Here is a 6152-nt window from a genome sequence, read left to right on the forward strand (position 1 = left end):
TCTCTGCTTTTATTAATGGAAATCAATACTTGGTAATTAGGCATTTAGAAGGCGCTCCTGCATCAGCAGATCTGCCCTCCGAGAGGGCCTCACACTAGATTTCTCCTCTCTATGTCCACCATCGATTGGCTGCAGGATGCTGGCGCTACAGTCCAGTAACCATTTATAGAGTTCTCAGCTTCTCCTCACTTCACCTCTCTGTTTCAGGAGAGACTCCGTCACCCCCAGGTGCAGAAACATGAGGCGTTCTGTTTGAAAGCTCATCCATGCAGCACTTTCAGTATTTACATTTGAGCATGGACGATCCTTCTTAAAATAACCTCAACTCAAGATCCACTTTCTAGGTCTTTTGAACTTTAAGCCACATCACTGAACGGGCTGAGCTGTTATCGTGTGGCCTCGGTATGGTGCTTTGGGCTTGTGATGGTGGCTGTATGGGGTGAGATGGTAATCTCTGTTTCTGTTCAAAGATAGGCTTTGGTATCACATGTGTCCTTGATTTTAGACCAGTGGTTAATTTCAGTGTCCAGCTGACAGAGACAGTGGAGACAGAGACAGACTCTGGAGAGGCTTCTTATTGACATACTTACACTTGGAAGGGGTGTTCATCAAAAAGTGTGTTTGAAGGACTGATGCATTTACTTCTTTTCAACCTCTCAAGGAGGTCATCAGATTTCAGTCTGTCTCTGCAGCTTCTTGGTTGCATTTACACATGGTGTTTTTATAGCTGGCTAATGGGCCTGAGATGCATGAAGTGGCAAATTGCAAATAGGGAGACATTAGCAGTCATCAGGACTGGTGAATGTGCTGTATGTGCAGTATTCACTCTCCTGTTAGCTCTACGTCTGACTCTTAAGCTGCTAATTGCTCCAAATATGTTCACCAGCTAGTCCCTAAACTTGCTGCTGTTGGTTCTGGGCAGTGAACAGTGGGATTATCAGAGCTTTTTACTGAAAAGAGCTGCATGATGTTGCTGGAAATTAGGTTAATGAGCAGTGATTGGTAGAGTACAGAATCCTTAGTACAATTACTTGAGTAATGAGTACAAAATACAAATACCCCCATGAAAATTGCTCAAGTAATAGTCAAAAATCACTATTTCACAAGTATAAAAGTACTTGGTAAATAAACTACTGGAAGTACAAGCTACTTGGTGTTTTAATAATGTTTGGTGTGTGTGGGATAGAGATCTCAACTCAGAGAACAAGAGTCCAAGCCAAGTCTCAAGTCTTTGGTCAAGAGTCTGGGTCAAGTCTCTTTTTAGAAAAATAAGTGTTAGCTACATCTACTGGGCATCAGGTTGGAACTGCCACTGTGCAACTTCAATCAGGAGAGCCAAGTGAAGTAAAGATATCTCTTTATTATAACAGGTGATATGTGTGATCTTTAAGTCGCTCCACTCTACCGGGAGATTTTATAAGTGTGGAGCGTCTGTCCTGAGCAGCAGCACGATGAATCCCCCCATGGAGTCCAGATGCTGGTGGTGGTGGTGGCTGATCACTCTGCTGAGACTGGTGAAATGATGAAGCTGATAGATCTGTGAAGACTGGGCAGTGATGGGAAGGTGGAGGTGGGCTCATAACAGCAGCATGAAAGAACTACTGCAGAGAGAGACTCATATGTAAACAGACAGCAGCAAGATGATAGGCTACAGTGACAGTGTGTCGCTCTGCTATTGGATAGATGTGAGCAGCTGATGAGAACAACTGATATCTTAATTGACAGGCTCAGCCAATGACAGCAAAGAAATTATGAGTGAGCTTGTGTGAGAGGAGTGAATGCCAGATGGTTTGAAAGTAGCTTACTGAACTTTGTGTGTGTGTTTACACAGTGTGTCTGTATTTGTTCTGCATAGACTCAATATGCTTTTAATGGAAAGTGAAAGTATTTCTGCCTGTTGTGAAAGGGTGATGCAGGCTGCTTTCCAACGTGGCCGCCAGTGGAATAGAGTGCAGCTCCTGGATCTGAGTTACGTTAGCAGAACAAACAAACATTAAATTAAAAATTACTGCAAAGAAGCTGACACAGATAACAGCATTAGCTATGGGTGCCAGCTGGTGTGTGTGTGTCACCTGTGAGGAATTAAGAAGAAATGGATGTTCTCCTGAGTTTTATTCCTGCTTTCATCTCTGACTCTGCCCCTGTCGACCTTCACAGCCTGCAGGGAGCCAGCTTCACGGTGGGAAATCCACCTGCTCCATCATTAGCATACACGCACACACACGCACGTTACAGTAATATCCACTGCAACAGCTCATGCTGTAGAATAGTGTCTAAAATATTAGTTTTCACCATCTTATATGTATCCCAGAGCTGTGCTAGATTCACTCATCAACATGGTTCAGCTTGTCAGTATTTTGTTTCATGTATTTTTGTTTCAACATGTCTGATTTTGTTTTCTGTCATTGCTTTTGGGTGTGATTTGTGTCAGAGAGGTATGTTTTGTGGTCAAAGTAATATTTAGTGGAACTGTGGGTACGGAGCTAGAATGAAATCTAGGCAGAGCACTCCACCATCAGTCACACAGATGTTCTGGAGAGCATAGCAGCTTGCATCGCCGGCCATGCGCCCAGTGTCGTGTCTGAGCGTCTGGTGTGAAAGTCTGCGAGGCCACTGCGGCACTGGCTTCAGTCTGCATCTGTGATGGATGAAGTTCACCTTCTTCCACCTTTTTCTGCATTCCTCCGTTTGTTGGTTTGTTTTGATCGACACACGCTGTTGAATGCAGCGTTAACATCCACGACATCGGGCAGCATGTTAACGTCAAAGCAGTGCCGTGTGCCGTGAAGCTGGGTTGCTACAGAGGAGAACGTGAGGAAGAGGCTAATTCAGGAACAGAGCAGTGAAAATGAAAAGCTGACAGTGGGAAAACAGAGCATGCTGAACGTCTGCCAGGCTTTCTGTGTGTCTGAGTGTGAACCACTGTGATGAGGTAGTAACACACACGAGTTATGAAGCAGTTTCTGGTGCTGTGAATTCAGTTTGCAAGTTATTTTGTTCCGATTTTAATTAACTAACTTAAATGGCAACTGTCTACCTAAGAAGAACAACAGCATCAGTCGTTTTAGCACGTGCCCCAAAATGTTCACGTTCAAGGAGCAAACTAAGCCCAATAGCAGCCATAATAATGATGAATAGTATTCATTCAAACCCAAACCTTAACTAAGTGCTTGTTTAAACCCAAACTATCTTATCTTTCCTTAAACCTAACCGAGTTGTTTGTATGCTTAAACCTGATCAAACTAACCAAAGTGTCAAATCATAAAACAGATTTATCTTTCAGTAGTGATTTGTTTCGCAGGGCCAAGACAACTGAGGGGATGGGGTGGACAAACAAAGTATTCTGTCATTTCATTCAGGGAACAACTGAAATACAATTTAGTTCCCATGAAAAACAGGGAATATATGATGTTAACAGAATGAATGGACACTAAAATTCATATATTTCATATTTTGGTTCCATAACACTGAAATGGCCCGTGTGGCAGAAAAAGCAAGGAAAGAGAAACAGAATGTAAATTTAATATAAACTGGACCAATACAGCACATTGTATTGTGACCATGCATTGTCAAGGCACTTAAGGAGCAAGAGTGTCAACTTAACAAGAACAAGAAGCTTTATTAAGTCATGATATAAAAGGGCCAAACAAAATGCATTTTATTTCCTGTTTAACCAGACAGTAGATCTTCCTCATTAGCTCACATCCTGTTTCCAGATGTAGTTCAGGTAGGATTTTACATAATTGTCATTCCAAACCTTTATTCTGAGATCCACTTCAGGATGCAGGGGGGGACACAACCCCAGGTCATCAGGCGTTTCAGGTCGTTCAACATCAAGTCAAGCCAAGTCAGTTACTGATTGTATAATCAACTCATTTTGTAAACTCCAATATCACAAATCACAGGTCTGCCTCAAGGAGCCTCACGATCCATACAGCACACAACACCCTCTGTTGTTAGAGCCTTGAGTCAAATCATGAAAACCTACATAAAAAAACAGAGAAACCAATCGTGGTGATGATTTACAGATTACTAGTTACCCTGTCAAAAGTCATTTAACTATTCTAATTACTTCATCAAAGTAATGTAACTTATGACATTTGATTACTTTGTATTTACTTTTGTAACAAATGTTTAAAACAAGGCAATAAAGCTGAAAAGTCTAGAAATGCAAGTTTAAACCAGGCAGAAACATCACAACAGGACTCAGCACCTTAAATTACACCTAAATATGGACTCCTGGATGGGCACCGAGCAAAATGGAAAGCTAAATCACACCTGAACACACATAAATAACAGTTACACTAACTTACCTGTAGATGTTTCCTCAGATTTAACACTGAGCATTTCCATGGTGACAGCATGTTCACCAAACAAGCTTTACACTGTGCAGTAATGTTATAGCCCAAGAGGTCGTGTAAATTCAAACACAAGAACCAATCAAAAACTCAAAATTTGAGTGCATGCTGACCAATGAAACCAATGAACAGCTACCCTTGATGGTGTTGCACTCAAATGCGTCCCAGCGGCTTTGCTGACCTGTGTTGTCTGGAGATATGCCATAAGAAGGAATCCTGGACGGCAAAAAGGTGCAAAGCAACAGAATGAATGGTGTAATTGTAGAACCAAAACAAATATATTTGTATGTAACCCCTTTATAATTTTTTTCTAATCAACATTTTGATTAGTAACTGTGATATCATTTTTTTCTCAGTCACTGTAACAGATTATTATTCCATTTATTTGTAGCTGAACTATGTAACACTGTTACATATAGCTAGTTACTGCCCAGCACTGCATAACATCTGTACTCCAGATGGAGTGGTGAGATAGATAGCATCAGGTCATCAGAGTTATTAATATTATTGGTTTTGTATCAGTTCTATTTCAGCATCCCAGCTGTGTCACTGTTGATGTAGTGTGGATGCTCATTAAGCTGATGGTCTCTCTGTGGTCCCAGATGTTTCTGGACTCCTGGAGATGCTGTAGGACATGATGATTCCCCCAAACCACAGACACCGACGGGAGCAGTGAAAACATGAAATGCACTCAGACATGCATGGAAATGCAGCTGCACAAATGCATTAGGAACACACACACACACACACACACACACACACAAACACACACATAGAGTCGTGTTTTCATAATTTTTGGGGACATTACATAGACTGACATTCAATTCCTGGAGACTTACCATAACTACTACTTGCCGAACCCTGACCTAACACTAGCACAAGTCTACACCCTAAAATGTATTGATTTATATGATGGGGACTTGCCTTCTGGCCCCATAAGGAAGGTGAGTAATACACGGCCACACACACACACACACACACACACACACACACACACACACACACAGCTGCCAACTCATTGAGCTAATGCAGCAATAAAATTGAGTGTTGATGACTTTTAGTAAGTTCCTTTAAGTCTATCAGCAGGTGTTGTTACATTACAGCACATCTGTATCCATTATATAGAGAGCCAGAAGGACAAACAGAATCACCTGCCACAGTCACAACAGTCTGATCCACTGTTACTGGCAGCAGACATGATTTTTATCCTCACTGATTATTTATTCATCGCCTCTCATCCATCTACATGTGAGTCAACCTGTTGGTTTGCACCTGCAAATTACACCAGCCTTAGTAATCTCTCATACTGAGCTGACGCACTGTAAAAGATGCGGCTGGTGTTGTTCTGTATTTTTCTTATTGATCATAAATCACACGAAAAGATAAAAACCAATAGTGCATTGGTCCAACTCTCAGTACTTTCTGACCTCCTGTCTGTAGAGCTCAGCCCAAAGCCCACTTAAACAATACTGTTTTGTTTTATTATCCTTTTTGTTCGCTAAATCAGTCCCCTACTTCAGTTCATTGAAAATAAAACGAGAGCAGAGTTTGGGTGCCCAACATAAGACCACCGTCTGACAGACACAGTGCTACGTGGGCAGGTTGTAGCTAATAGTTAAGAAGATGAAACCTCATTTAGAGGGAGTGAAGGAGATCCCTGTGGCTCCTGCAGAGCTGCTAGAACTGGACACAGCTGTCTGGAATAATTCATGGAGATGAGGGAAAACCTGACATTGAAACTCAGTGACATCATTGAAGTGAAATTAAAGCTGTGGCAGGTGCAGCTGGAAAGAT

The sequence above is a fragment of the Chelmon rostratus genome, chromosome 1 (assembly GCF_017976325.1).
Source record: "Chelmon rostratus isolate fCheRos1 chromosome 1, fCheRos1.pri, whole genome shotgun sequence".
Taxonomy (NCBI): Eukaryota; Metazoa; Chordata; class Actinopteri; order Chaetodontiformes; family Chaetodontidae; genus Chelmon; species Chelmon rostratus.